The sequence below is a fragment of the Acanthaster planci genome, linkage group LG15, assembly GCF_054643075.1.
Source record: "Acanthaster planci isolate LZ-2023a linkage group LG15, COTS_SCS, whole genome shotgun sequence".
NCBI lineage: Eukaryota > Metazoa > Echinodermata > Asteroidea > Valvatida > Acanthasteridae > Acanthaster > Acanthaster planci.
Window position 1 is genome coordinate 2,547,133 of NC_141791.1, and position 14,869 is coordinate 2,562,001.

Genomic DNA, 14,869 nt, shown 5'->3' on the forward strand with positions numbered 1-14,869 from the left:
AAAACAGAAAACATAGAAAATACTTAGAAATTTTCAGACCAGTCTCATAGGGTTTGTGCACAGGGTGTCGAGTGGCGTCTGAATATAGAACTCTTTCCAAGAAAATCATTTTGTGGCCCATAATATTGACGGAGTATACACATCCTGCAAAATTTATGCATTAAAACAAGATACAAATGTGTACAGTGAAGTTTCGAAGTCGGGCTTACTGTTAATTTTCAGTTGTGACAATACAAATGCAAAAGAAAGCATAGTTCGTATAGCTGCAAAGTCCAAGGTCAGATATGCACTTCCCAAGTGTAAGTCTTCTTTGTACCCAAAGGGTTGAAGAGCCACTTCTTGGAGGACTTTGGGAAAAATGTGAAATTTTGATGTTTTTGGCAGTTGAATTAGGCCTACCTGTGGAGTCCAAAAATGGAAAGGATTGGCCCAAATTTTACCGAGCCTCTCAAGGTCTGGAAAGCTATGATGAAGCTGTGAAGTGTAAGATTAAATGGTATGCTGTGTAAAATTCTGTCGCAGAGTCTTTTAATGAGAGCTGCCGAGGCTTGGGAAAAAAATGACAAAAAGGTTTGGAAAGAGTTCCATGTACAGATGCCACTTGACACCCTGTGCACAAACGCTATGGGACTGGCCTGAAAAATTCAAAGTATTTTCTAAGTAAACGATTTGGGCTTTCCCCTCCTAAAGTGAACTTTTCTGGACATGTTTTTGCTTTCTGACTGCTAATAGGTCACTGTAGGGAATAATGACTGGTGTCTGTGAACTCTTCCCGACATTACATTGCGGTTTTGTTTTTTCAGATGATCCTCTGTACACCTTGATTTGAATCAGCAAGAAAGGCTGGAACAAATGCCTGCACAAACAGCTCTCAGGAAGAATGGAGCAGTGAAGATGTTTGAATCAGCAAGGAAGGCTGGAACCAACACTCGCACATACAGCTCTCAGGGAGAATGGAGCAATGAAGATGTTTGAATCAGCAAGGAAGGCTGGAACCAACACTCGCACATACAGCTCTCAGGGAGAATGGAGCAGTGAAGATGTTTGAATCAGCAAGGAAGGCTGGAACCAACACTCGCACATACAGCTCACAGGAAGAATGGAGCAGTGAAGATGAATGCATACTGAACTGGAAGTGAAACAATTGACCTAGAGTGATATAAGATTGAGTATCAATGGACTTGCCTTCCCTTCAAGTATCCGCTGTGTAGAGTAGATTGAACCTAATGTGCTATTTCTGAAATGCAACCTAAATGTACATTTTAATGTGCATTCCTATTTTAACTAGTCACTGTGCATACTAAGCTAGTAAACAGCATTTCCAGATCATTTCCTCATAGCCATGCATGCGAACCTGGACTAACCCCCAACCTCCATCAATAATAATGACCCCTTTAACCACTAACCATTTACCATACAAACCTCAACCCTTGACCGGGGTTCTTTTCAGAACCACACATTAACCACAACCTGCATGGTGCTACGGCACAAACCCCCAGCCATTAACAAATAACCTGTAACCTTAAACCATAACCCATTACTTAACCAATGACCAATTTCCTAATTAAACTGAGGAACGTGATCTGTCAAAATGCTGAAAAAGACTGAAAAATTACTTTCTGATTATTTACGTCATTGCACATGATGCGCTCTTTTGTATTAAAAAAATAAACAAAGCATTTCTTGAACTCGTTTGAAATACAAAAATTGCAAAAAAGTTATCACAAAAATCACTGAAAATGCCTCCAAATTGGCAATTTCCACAGTCCAGTTTCTTTTAAGTCCAACTTTGGCCCCCAATGAGAACTGTGCAGGTTCCCTGGATAAATGAAGGCATAGTTCTCTACAAACAATGGAGATCAACATTGACCTCTGCAGCAGTGGACTCTCAATCTTGACTTTGACTTTGAGAATTATCAAAAAGTAGGGATTTCATGGACATACGATACCAGCTGCAATGTTGGAAAGGAGACTAATAGATCTCTTGGAGAAAATGAAAGGACAGTGGGAAGGAAGAGACCTCAAGGATGCTGAGTGACGTATTGGAAAGAAAACGATTCGATATCCGGAATCAGTCCTGCAGAGGCTATTCTCTCTCAACCTTAAGGAATATCCAGACAGGTGAGTACGACTTGCTAGTTTACAAATATTACTCATGTGATAGCACTTCCCCCACAGATTCTGTGTTTTGAGTGGCCTAGTCACGTGTGGCATTTGCCATTGCTGTCTTAACCTTACACAGCCCTAAAGAGCCACACGTGATAGAAATGCTTACACCAGTAACGAGCAAGGAATCATGACCACAGGGATATTATGTGCTAGTATGCGTAATGGAGTGTACGGCACATTTTGCATACTCTTCTTCCGGGCTACGTTGTAACTTAATCTATTTCGTGAGGAGGAAGTTTGATTATTAAGTGCTGGTAAATTTTCAACCCATATCTCTCTTAAATAGACATACTTTTAACATAATTATGGCAATCAGTCACAGGTTAAATCAAACGTAATCTGTGGTGGAAGTGTTGTGAAACAAATACTGACTGCTTTATCATGTGGCGCAGTAAAAATTATCTGAAGGTGATCGAGTGTCATTTCCCAAGGTGAAGTGGTCAGTATTTATATCATAATTTGGTGAATGAAATAAAATAAGATGGTTTTTATCAGACTTTTTGCAACCTAGTTTCTATTCACACAGAAAAAAATTGCCGTTAAGTTCGGTTTCTAGTGCTAAATATTTGACCCCTCAAAGATCTTATGAGCACCTGACGAAAATTGACAGAAAAAGATTTTTGAAAATTCTGTATCTAGATATCTCGGCGTGTTGTTCCTTGTTAACATTTACAGGTGCTTTAAGCACGCACAATGTGCCCTATGCTTGCGTGTATGAAACGCTGGCGTTGTACCATTGAGATGGTGTTTTTCCGAAGTGGGTAAGTTTCACGCTTTCTAATTAATGTATTGATGTCAAATAAAGTAAAAGAAACTTTTCTTTTATAGAAACCACACTCTACTGTGACGAGTGAGCTGAACAGCGGAGATGAAGAAATGAAGGTTTGGTATCAGGTAAGTTACCACCTAAAACTTCCTTTCAAACCAATTCAACCATCACACCATATGGTGTCCTTTGACCCTCTAAATTTCACATTGTTCAATTTTGCATGATTTTGTTTCAGCATCTGCTCAGAAGGTGTGACCGTCAAAGAAGAGGCCGGGGGACAAGATTGCATGTTCACTAAGTGAGGTAACCGCCAAACACCCTGTTTTACAACTATAGCCTTGGTTTCCCAAGTGGGAAAATTTCTTAAAGTCCTAAGAGGACCCAAATCTTCCAATTTGAATATGATTTTAAAGTAAAAGGAACTCTCTTCATTTCTGTAGGAACCACACTCTACTACGACGAGTGAGCTGAAACAGTGGAGACGAGGACAGTGAAGGTTTGGTACAAGGTAAGGTACCACCAAAAAACTTTTTTTAAAAAAACTAATTCAACCATCACACCATATGGTGCCCTTTGACGCTTCAAATTTCTCATTGTTTGATGAATTGTGTTTTATTTTGTTTCAGCATCTGCTCAGAAGGTGTGACCGTCCGAGTAGAGGCCGGGGGACAAGATTGCATGTTCACTAAGGTGAGGTAACCATTTTTTTTGCAGCTGTGAACATGCACAAGACCCCCCAGATTGCAGGATTCATCCAATTTGAAGAAGGGGATTGTTGATGAAAATGGTACAACAGGAGAGAGCCGTCCCAAGTAGAGGCCGGGGAATTCACAGCTTACATGTTCATAAGGTGAGGTAACCACCAAAAAGCCTGTTTTACAACTATACAGCCTTGATTTCCCAAGTACACGAGTTTCTTGCGTTCTAATGAATGTCTGATAAAGTAAAAGGAATTCTTTTCATTTCCATAGGAACCACACTCTACTATGACAAGTGAACTGAACAGTGAAGATGAAGAAAATGAAAGTTTGTACAAAGGTAAGTTGTCAGAAACCCTGTTTTTAAAATTCCTTGATTTCCCACGTGGGTAAATTTCTTACTGTCTTATTTATGTCTGATAAAGTCAAAGGAATTCTTTTCATTTTTATAGGAACCACTCTCTACTTTGACGAGTGAGCTGAAACAGTGGAGATAAGAAAAATAAAAGGTAAATTATCACTAAAGGTGATTTAACTTAAAAATTTTAATTTAGAAATTAAAATTTTACTAGCAGACCATATAGTGTTCTTTCACCCTTCAAATTTCTCATTGGTTGATTACGTTTGCTGGATTTTGTTTCAGCATCTGCTCAGAAGGTTTGACCGTCCCAGTTGAGGCCGGGGGACAAGATTGCATGTTCACTAAAGTGAGGTAACCATTTTTTTGCAGCTGTGAACATGCACAAGACCCCCCAGATTGCAGGATTCATCCGATTTGAAGAAGAGGATTGTTGATGAAAATGGTACAACAGGAGAGAGCCGTCCCAAGTAGAGGCCAGGGAATTCACAACTTGCATGTTCATAAGGTGAGGTAACCACCAAAAAGCCTGTTTTACAAGTATGTCCCCCATTTCTTAAGTGGGTGGGTTTCTTTCTTTCTTATTAATGTCTGACAAATTCAAAGGAATTCTTTTCGTTTCCATAGGAACCACAGTCTACTTTGACGAGTGAGCTGAACAGTGGAGATGAAGAAAATGAAAGTTTGGCTAAGGTAAGTTAACACCCCCCAATTTTTACAAACAAATTCAACCATTACATCATTTAGCCTTTTTACCGTTCAAAGTTTTCATTGATTAATTTTTAACTTGATTTTGTTCCAGCATCTGCTCAGAAGGTGTGACTGTCCGAGTAGAGGCCGGGGGACAAGATTGCATGTTCACTAAGGTGAGGTAACCATTTCTTACAGGCGTGAACATGCACAAGACCCCCGGATCGCAGGATTTATCCGATTTGGACAATGGGATTGCTGGTGAATATGTTACGACAGATCATCCCAAGTAGAGGCCAGGGAATTCACAACTTGCATGTTCATAAGGTGAGGTTACCACCAAAAAGCCTGTTTTACAAGTATGTCCTCGATTTCTTAAGTGGGTGGGTTTCTTTTTAATGTCTGATAGAGTAAAAGGAATTCTTTTTCATCTCCATAGGAACCACACTCTAGTATGACGAGTGAGCTGAAACAGTGGAGACGAGGACAGTGAAGGTTTGGTACAAGGTAAGGTACCACCAAAAAACTTTTTTTTAAAACTAATTCAACCATCACAGCATATGGTGTCCTTTGACGCTTCAAATTTCTCATTGTTTGATGAATTGTGTTTGATTTTGTTTCAGCACTGCTCAGAAGATGTGACCGTCCCAGAAGAGGCCGGGGGACAAGATTGCATGTTCACTAAGGTGAGGTAACCATTTTTTTGCAGCTGTGAACATGCACAAGACCCCCCCAGATTGCAGGATTCATCCGATTTGAAGAAGAGGATTGTTGATGAAAATGGTACAACAGGAGAGGGCCATCCCAAGTAGAGGCCGGGGAATTCACAGCTTACATGTTCATAAGGTGAGGTAACCACCAAAAAGCCTGTTTTACAACTATACAGCCTTGATTTCCCAAGTACACGAGTTTCTTGCGTTCTAATGAATGTCTGATAAAGTAAAAGGAATTCTTTTCATTTCCATAGGAACCACACTCTACTGTGACAAGTGAACTGAACAGTGAAGATGAAGAAAATGAAAGTTTGTACAAAGGTAAGTTGTCAGAAACCCTGTTTCTAAAATTCCTTGATTTCCCACGTGGATAAATTTCTTACTGTCTTATTTATGTCTGATAAAGTCAAAGGAATTCTTTTCATTTTTATAGGAACCACTCTCTACTTTGACGAGTGAGCTGAAACAGTGGAGATAAGAAAAATAAAAGGTAAATTATCACTAAAGGTGATTTAACTTAAAAATTTTATTTTAAAAATTAAAATTTTACTAGCAGACCATATAGTGTTCTTTCACCCTTCAAATTTCTCATTGGTTGATTACGTTTGCTGGATTTTGTTTCAGCATCTGCTCAGAAGGTGTGACCGTCCCAGTTGAGGCCGGGGGACAAGATTGCATGTTCACTAAGGTGAGGTAACCATTTTTTTGCAGCTGTGAACATGCACAAGACCCCCCAGATTGCAGGATTCAACCGATTTGAAGAAGAGGATTGTTGATGAAAACGGTACAACCGGAGAGGGCCATCCGAAGTAGAGGCCGGGGAATTCACAGCTAACATGTTCATAAGGTGAGGTAACCACCAAAAAGCCTGTTTTACAACTATACAGCCTTGATTTCCCAAGTACATAAGTTTCTTGCGCTCTAATGAATGTCTGATAAAGTAAAAGAAATTCTTTTCATTTCCATAGGAACCACACTCTACTATGACAAGCGAACTGAACAGTGAAGATGAAGAAAATGAAAGTTTGTACAAAGGTAAGTTGTCAGAAACCCTGTTTCTAAAATTCCTTGATTTCCCACGTGGGTAAATTTCTTACTGTCTTATTTATGTCTGATAAAGTCAAAGGAATTCTTTTCATTTTTATAGGAACCACTCTCTACTTTGACGAGTGAGCTGAAACAGTGGAGATAAGAAAAATAAAAGGTAAATTATCACTAAAGGTCATTTAACTTAAAAATTTTATTTTAAAAATTAAAATTTTACTAGCAGACCATATAGTGTTCTTTCACCCTTCAAATTTCTCATTGGTTGATTACGTTTGCTGGATTTTGTTTCAGCATCTGCTCAGAAGGTTTGACCGTCCCAGTTGAGGCCGGGGGACAAGATTGCATGTTCACTAAGGTGAGGTAACCATTTTTTTGCAGCTGTGAACATGCACAAGACCCCCCAGATTGCAGGATTCAACCGATTTGAAGAAGAGGATTGTTGATGAAAATGGTACAACAGGAGAGGGCCATCCGAAGTAGAGGCCGGGGAATTCACAACTTGCATGTTCATAAGGTGAGGTTACCACCAAAAAGCCTGTTTTACAAGTATGTCCTCGATTTCTTAAGTGGGTGGGTTTCTTTTTTATGTCTGATAGAGTAAAAGGAATTCTTTTTCATCTCCATAGGAACCACGTTCTACTATGACCAGTGAGCTGAAACAGTGAAGATGAAGAAATGAAGGTTTGGTACAAGGTAAGTTACCACTGAAAAGCTTGTTTTACAAAATTTCCTGGATTTCTCAAGTGGTTAAATTTCTTACTCTCCAGTTAATGTCTGATAAGGTAAAAGGAATTCTTTTCGTTTCCATAGGAACCACAGTCTACTTTGACGAGTGAGCTGAATAGTGGAGATGAAGAAGATGAAGGTTTGGTATAATGTAAGTTGTCAATAAAAATCCTGTTTTACGAATACTTAATTTCCCAAGTGGGTAAATTTCTTACTTTCTAAATAATATCTGATAGAGTAAAAGGAATTCTTTTCGTTTCCATAGGAACCACACTCTACTTTGACGAGTGAGCTGAACAGTGGAGATGAAGAAAATGAAAGTTTGGCTAAGGTAAGTTAACACCCCCCCGATTTTTTTTATCAAACAAATTCAACCATTACACCATTTAGCCTTTTTACTGTTCAAAGTTTTCATTGATTAATTTTGCTTGATTTTGTTTCAGCATCTGCTCAGAAGGTGTGACTGTCCGAGTAGAGGCCGGGGGACAAGATTGCATGTTCACTAAGGTGAGGTAACCATTTCTTACAGGCGTGAACATGCACAAGACCCCCGGATCGCAGGATTTATCCGATTTGGACAATGGGATCGCTGATGAATATGTTACGACAGATCATCCCAAGTAGAGGCCGGGGAATTCACGAATTGCATGTTCAAAAGGTGAGGTAACCATTTCTTACAGGCGTGAACATGCACAAGAACCCCGGATCATGGCAACCAGGCCTGGTAAAGTAACCCTTCATTTTCATATCCAAGCAAACTTGAAACGCTCTTGTTCAAGTTTGCTTCTGAACCATCCAGGGGAAATTTCTTGAAATCACTTTTTGAGCATTTTTCCAAATTTTGTTGGTAGTTTGACACTTTTGCTCGAAAAAAGTTGGAGAAAAATGGTTGGCTATAATTGGTTTATTAAAATTGACCTTGAAAACACTGTGCAGGATTGAAATTTAATTTTCTGATGTTGGCCCAAAATTCCTTGTCAGTTTAGTGTTTTCCCAGAATGGTTCAGCTGCATGCTGTGATTGTGCGGTGGTGGGTTATGTGTTGTGATTGTGCGGGGTGGTGGTCTCTCACAGGTCATCGGCTCAAATTGAGCATAGTTCCTGCAAGTCCAACTCTATAATAAGGACTATGGGATCAGCTCTATCCCGATGTCCTCAAGACGGGTGACGGGATCTTCTATATCCCTATATCCCCAACGCAAGACCAGCGGGACTGTGGGATCTGCTATATCCCTATGTCCGTCCGGGGGCGGATCTTGGGTGGCAATAAAAAGGGGGGACAACTATGACTCGGCTCCTTGGGGAGCTTGCCTGTTCAGATTATCTGAAGCTTAATATGCCATAGTTTTCTCTTTGAGAGAATTGTATGTATAATTGTCGTGGCAACGGCATCAGCTATCTTAATGGGGTCTATGAAAATGAATTAAAAATTAATGGTCCACTCAGAGAAATTGTGTAGAGAAAGGTTAGGGAACTTGCCCCTGGATCCGTCCCTGCTGCAAGGCTCCACCAGCGGTCATCTGTAGGGCTTAGGTAACTCCCCTTCAGGGACTTTTTTCTTAGTAGTGAAACCTGAAAGTTTCACTATAGGGTTTTTTTTCCTTTAGGCTCAGTTGGATCTGTTATATCCCTCTGAGAAGTGCAGAGGCTATGGGATCTCCTATATCCCGATGTCGTTAGGGCTTAGGTGGGTGCGGAGATCGATAAACTTGGAACTCGCTCCAGTTGGAGTCCTGGGGGGTTTCAATGCGAGTTGTGCGGAAGGGGCTAGGCAATTCGTGAGTCTAGCCCTACCAACGTTTCTGCTAGCCAAAAAAGATGCAGGTAGTTGTGTCCCTCGCGTTGAGGGCCGCGGACCTTTTCCATAGGGGCGTGGCCCTGTTATCATTGGGGTTAGCAAGACGCTGGTACGTCCTCTCACCTACCCGGGGGTGAGGGGGCGCGCGTGAGTAGGCAAGGGCACTCTCCTTCGGGAGGGCGGACCGGACAGTGGCAGATGGTGCCCCTGCGGCCACAGGGTAGTACCAGTCTGTCCAGCGATGGGCCCGCTAATTGCCGAAAGCGTGCGGGGCTGGTATCCTGGGACCTTCACGTGGTGGCCCTGTTTTCACTAACCTTACCAGGATAATCACTTTACTGCAGCTTCAAAGGTTAGCATGCAACTGTACTCAACAAAGCCCTTTCATAGACAGCTTTGTTTATTAACGTTTATCGTTTCTGCCGGTTATTGTTTTTTTTTCATCTTCAAGAGCATGCAAAGTCTTTTGACTCCCAATACCCCCCTGAAGAGTGAAAGTTCAGCGTCACACTTCAACATCAATCACTGCCTGCCTTGTTGCATGAGACTGCTAATAAAAAAGTTCACAACTTATTCAAAAGTTCCAACAATTTCAGTCCACAGAAAAAGAGACTTGAAGGTTAAGATTGGTTCTCAAATTGGAGCGTCTACATTTTCAAATATCTTATGTGGAACCATAGTCCAGATGCAAGTTGAAGCAAGAACGTGTGCTAAAATTGAAATGCATTTCACTTTTTAATAGAGGGATCCCAATACAACGCTTTTAGAGTAGACCTGCGCACTTCCGCGTTTGAAAACGAGGCTGTATGTGTCAGCTTCAATTCTTAATATGATCAGACAATTGAAAGTAAGGAGTCAAGACACAAAATACATAATGGTATGTTAAATGCAGACTTTTCAGGCTGCAAATTTTTGTGGAAGAGTCTTTCAGGATGACTCGACACGTAAAATCAAAAGAAAAAATAACGACAATTGACCGCGCACTAACGTACCTGCAATGGTCGTGTATCTTGTGCAGTGGGCATGGTTTAAACTGAAGTGGCGTCACACTTACGAACCAGATACTCCATGTACTGTGTCGACTCCGCGGGCGCGCGCAACGAAGTTCAACACAGAGAGCCTCGGTTTCGATGCAGATATGCGCAGACGGCGCTAATGTGTAATCCATCTTTAGTTTCTTTTTTTTCATTTTGAAGCGATACCCTAGGGACACGACGATGAAGTCCTTTACCGAGCATACTGATAACTGCAACTAGATTGATGGCGTCTTCTTTCCCCATCTCCCTAAAAAAACCTCAATAATTATGCCTCTTACTGCCCTCGTTTTGTTGATTGCAGATTCAGATTTGCACATATCTTGTGTTGTGTTGTACTTCAAGCCACAGCCAGGTGATTCAGACACGACCTTATCCGAAATTGAGAACCCGCAGGGCTTGAAGTTACCTTTCATTCACCAAATGCTTTTGTAATACATTTTAAGCCCTTTTTATCATTTTTTTATTTTAAGCTCTACTTATTGGGTAGTTTTTTTCTTGATAGGATTTAATTTGTGATGATTCTGATGACGGTCCCCTCGACCCGAGGAGGCCTTCTTGAACTTGTTGACCGAGAAACGAAAGAGCAACCTCCTCAAGTAAGCAACTTTGAAATGAAGTCTCTTCATGTTACATGACTTGTTACCCATGACTGGCTGATGCTGTTTCATTTTATAAGTAAGGGTGAAATGGTTGCACATGAGCAATACAGGTGCCACACCTGTGCTTCTTCACAGCTGTCGGTGCTGTTTTCTGTGCAGTGTTTATTGAATATGTTGGCAAAGCAAAACTGAAAAACCTGTGATTGCTTTCGGCTTGATTTGAAAATAAATTTTTTTTTAAAAATATGGCACCTTGCTGAGAAAACTCTTCCTTGGAAAGTGAGCCTGTTTTTTTGTGGTGTATTGATTAGGAAGCTGAACTGCATGGAGGAGAAACATTCTGGGTCTTTGCATAAGAACAGCCATGACATCGGCAGCAGCGAGGAGAGGCTTGGCCGGTGGGCAGCGCCAGAGCACCAGTTGAGACAGGGATGGATGCGGAGGAAACACAAGGGATTTGAGCAGTTGAAGATGAGAGAGGACGCAAGACGTGCAATGACCACAAGCTGCATCACGACGATAGGTACAGATAGAGGACATGGTCATGGCATCAAGAAAGAGAGGACATCTCAAGATCCTGGGAGAAGCCAAAATGGTTATGGGCAGCAGCGATACGATAGTTCTGACGAAGACAGATGCACTTGATCCAAACCCGCCAGACAGGATTGCAATAGGGATTCCTACGAACATCATCCATCAAAACATGTCCGTGATGAGCACTACCACAGGAGCTCTTGAGAAGATCATCACTCCAGTGACAGGGACATGCCATAAATAAAAGATGAGAAAGACAGAAGGGATGACAGAGGACAGGGGACATAGCGAAAGACTCTCCGACAGGAAGGACAGATACACAGGCAGCAAAAAGGAAAGGAGATAACAGACGCAGTTGCAAGAGAGAAAGAGACATGATGCCCCCCCAAAAAAATGTACAGTGTCAAAATACTCGGGGGCAAATGAATAATAATACTTCTGTTTGCAGTGACTTGCGATTGTATGTTTGTGTTGGATGAAGAACTTGTTTGGAGGGAAACGTCTGTGCAGTATGCCTCAACAGCCCCCCCTTTCTTAAACAAGCTGGTATTTGAATGCCAGCATTTTGACATTGGAGATGGAGACATTGGTGATTTATACCTGTAAATGAAGACTTTGACACATGCACTTTACCACTTTCTGGGAAATGTCTCATTTCCTGGAAGTCCTGCTTTTGGGGATATCAGTTGTTATTCTTTTTGCCTTTTAGAGGTGTTTGCCTTCAAGTCATTTTACATGTATTTGGTAGAACTACAGACTTATACTATAGTTAAATGCAATTTATCAGTCTAAAGAGTTATTTGAAGACCAGAAATGGTGTTACTTTTAATCTCCTCTTGACAACAGAACCAGCTATTTGTTAGAACCAATGTCTATATTTTGCATCGAAACAATTGATTCAAAATCTTTTTTGACAAAACTTGAGTTAAACAGCAAGTGCTATATCGTGCAATTTTGTTTTAAATTTTGGGTGAATATTTTATCAAAATTATAACTGAAGTTTTAATCTGAATTTTATCTTGAAGTACATTTCTGTGCTCTTTTAGGAGAAGTCCCCTTTTGTCAAAATTTTAACTTTATCAAGAGGTGTCAGGAAACATGAAATTCATGAAAGAAAGTCACTAACCCCATAACCCCCTTACTGAATCCCCGGCGGCCACCATCACACAAGGCTAACTCCTTGTCGTTGCAATTGTTGGTGAAAATGGTCTAAATTCCATCAAAATTATCTAGAACGTGAAATTTATCTCAAAATACATTTCTGAGGTGTTAACGAAAAAAACTGAGTTTTGTAGGAAATTTTAAAATGGAAGGCTATCCCCTTTATTTTGTTTCAATTTTTGGTGGAAATGGTCATCTATTTTATCACCTCAAGATGAAATGCATTATGCTCGGCAGACACACAGTTTGCTGCCAAGCACTCGGCTGTTTGTTACCGTGGTAGAGTAAACATGTTGCGAAAAATGCAAACACCTGACCACCGACGTGTATGATTTTTGGTATCAGGCCAAGGAGGTTCACAGCTATAGCAGTAACATGCAAGGGGGGTGCACGCTGAATTCCCACTGGGCAAGGCCACTTTGGCATAGCCTTCCGAAGCCGCTGCATCTCAACATTAAATCCCCATGCATCGCCAGCTCCCCTTCGCCTCCATAAACTAGTGAGGAATACATTTACATTAGGTAGTAGGAATTGGCTGGGAGCGAAGGGCAGGTGCATCATTTCAAGTACAGTGATACACAAGTGAAATTTTGATGTATATTGAAACTACATTTAACATGTTTACCTCTAATTTGTTGAGTTTAACTTTGGAAAGATATGCCAGGCACCCTCGTTCTGGTAGGGCTTATTCCAACCGTGCATGCTAGTGGCCGGTGGGAAAAAAACGGCCCTTTCTTTAATGCATTTTAGTATTTTAGACATGTGGCATAGTGATTATATGACAGAATGGTTGTATAATGACATTACAGGATTATAAACATCATTGGGCAAGCACCTACTTGTTCTGGTGGTGCTAGTGCTATTAAAGTTAACTCGGTTTGCAATGGCCCGAAAGCATGCCAAGGATTTGGACCCATAGCTGCCAAGCTTGGCAAGTATTTACCATACCTGCACTGTGTTATTTGAGTTTGGGCAAGTGTTTCCGCTTTTCGGTAAAACTGCAGAAGTTCTGATTACAAATGAAATAAAAACAGCAGCGAGGAAACGTCAGCCAAGAAGTCAAACCTTTGTTTCGCAGACCGTTTTGTGTCGTATGAGAATACTTAAGATGTGAGGCTTACCCCTTGCAAGTTTATTTAATTGTGGACTTTGCTTTAAACTTGCAAAAATGATGTCTCTTGGTCCCTAAAACGAATGGTCGGTCATCAATGATCGTTTTGATGCACTTTTGAAAAAGTCAATTTTTGGTCAAAATGTAAGGCTAACCCCTTGCAAATTTATCCAATTTTGGCTCAAAAGTTCAAATCATGAATTTGAAACTTGTAGAAATGATGTGTCTTGGTCCCAAGAGCATATTTTAGGTCATGAATGGTCATTTTGAAGCACTTTGTAAAAAGTCAATTTTGGGCCAAATTTTAATCAAAATGTAAGGCTAACCCCTTGCAAATTTATCCAATTTTGTCTCAAAAGTTCAAAATCATGAATTTGCTTGAAACTTGTAAAAATGATGTCTCTTGGTCTCAAAAGCATATTATGGGTCATCAACGATCATTTTGAAGCACTTTGTAAAAAGTCAATTTTTGGCCAAATTCTAATCAAAATGTAAGGCTAACCCCTTGCAAATTTATCCAATTTTGGCTCAAAAGTTCAAATCATAAATTTGCTTGAAACTTGTAAAAATGATGTCTCTTGGTCTCAAAAGCATATTATGGGTCATCAACGATCATTTTGAAGCACTTTGAAAAAAGTCAATTTTTGGCCAAATTCTAATCAAAATGTAAGGCTAACCCCTTGCAAATTTATCCAATTTTGGCTCAAAAGTTCAAATCATAAATTTGCTTGAAACTTGTAGAAAGGATGTCTCTTGGTCCCAAGAGCATATTTTAGGTCACGAATGATCATTTTGAAGCACTTTGTAAAAAGTCAATTTTGGGCCAAATTTTAATCAAAATGTAAGGCTAACCCCTTGCAAATTTATCCAATTTTGTCTCAAAAGTTCAAAATCATGAATTTGCTTGAAACTTGTAAAAATGATGTCTCTTGGTCCCAAAAGCATATTATGGGTCATCAACGATCATTTTGAAGCACTTTGAAAAAAGTCAATTTTTGGCCAAATTCTAATCAAAATGTAAGGCTAACCCCTTGCAAATTTATCCAATTTTGGCTCAAAAGTTCAAATCATAAATTTGCTTGAAACTTGTAAAAATGATGTCTCTTGGTCTCAAAAGCATATTATGGGTCATCAACGATCATTTTGAAGCACTTTGAAAAAAGTCAATTTTTGGCCAAATTCTAATCAAAATGTAAGGCTAACCCCTTGCAAATTTATCCAATTTTGGCTCAAAAGTTCAAATCATAAATTTGCTTGAAACTTGTAGAAAGGATGTCTCTTGGTCCCAAGAGCATATTTTAGGTCACGAATGATCATTTTGAAGCACTTTGTAAAAAGTCAATTTTGGGCCAAATTTTAATCAAAATGTAAGGCTAACCCCTTGCAAATTTATCCAATTTTGTCTCAAAAGTTCAAAATCATGAATTTGCTTGAAACTTGTAAAAATGATGTCTCTTGG

The 14,869-nt window shown here is 40.1% G+C and overlaps 2 long non-coding RNA genes across 2 annotated transcripts; both read left to right on the forward strand.

The window, feature by feature from the left end:
- The first annotated feature begins 1,701 nt into the window (after nt 1-1,701).
- Nucleotides 1,702-3,777, forward strand: LOC110974609 (uncharacterized). Its single transcript, XR_002597606.2, has 5 exons — nt 1,702-2,121; nt 2,998-3,063; nt 3,174-3,241; nt 3,379-3,446; nt 3,565-3,777. It is a non-coding gene; the product is annotated as an uncharacterized LOC110974609 (long non-coding RNA).
- A 5,466-nt stretch (nt 3,778-9,243) lies between these two features.
- On the forward strand, nt 9,244-13,363 carry LOC110974669 (uncharacterized). Its single transcript, XR_002597612.2, has 3 exons — nt 9,244-9,320; nt 10,508-10,601; nt 10,916-13,363. It is a non-coding gene; the product is annotated as an uncharacterized LOC110974669 (long non-coding RNA).
- Nucleotides 13,364-14,869: the final 1,506 nt, after the last annotated feature.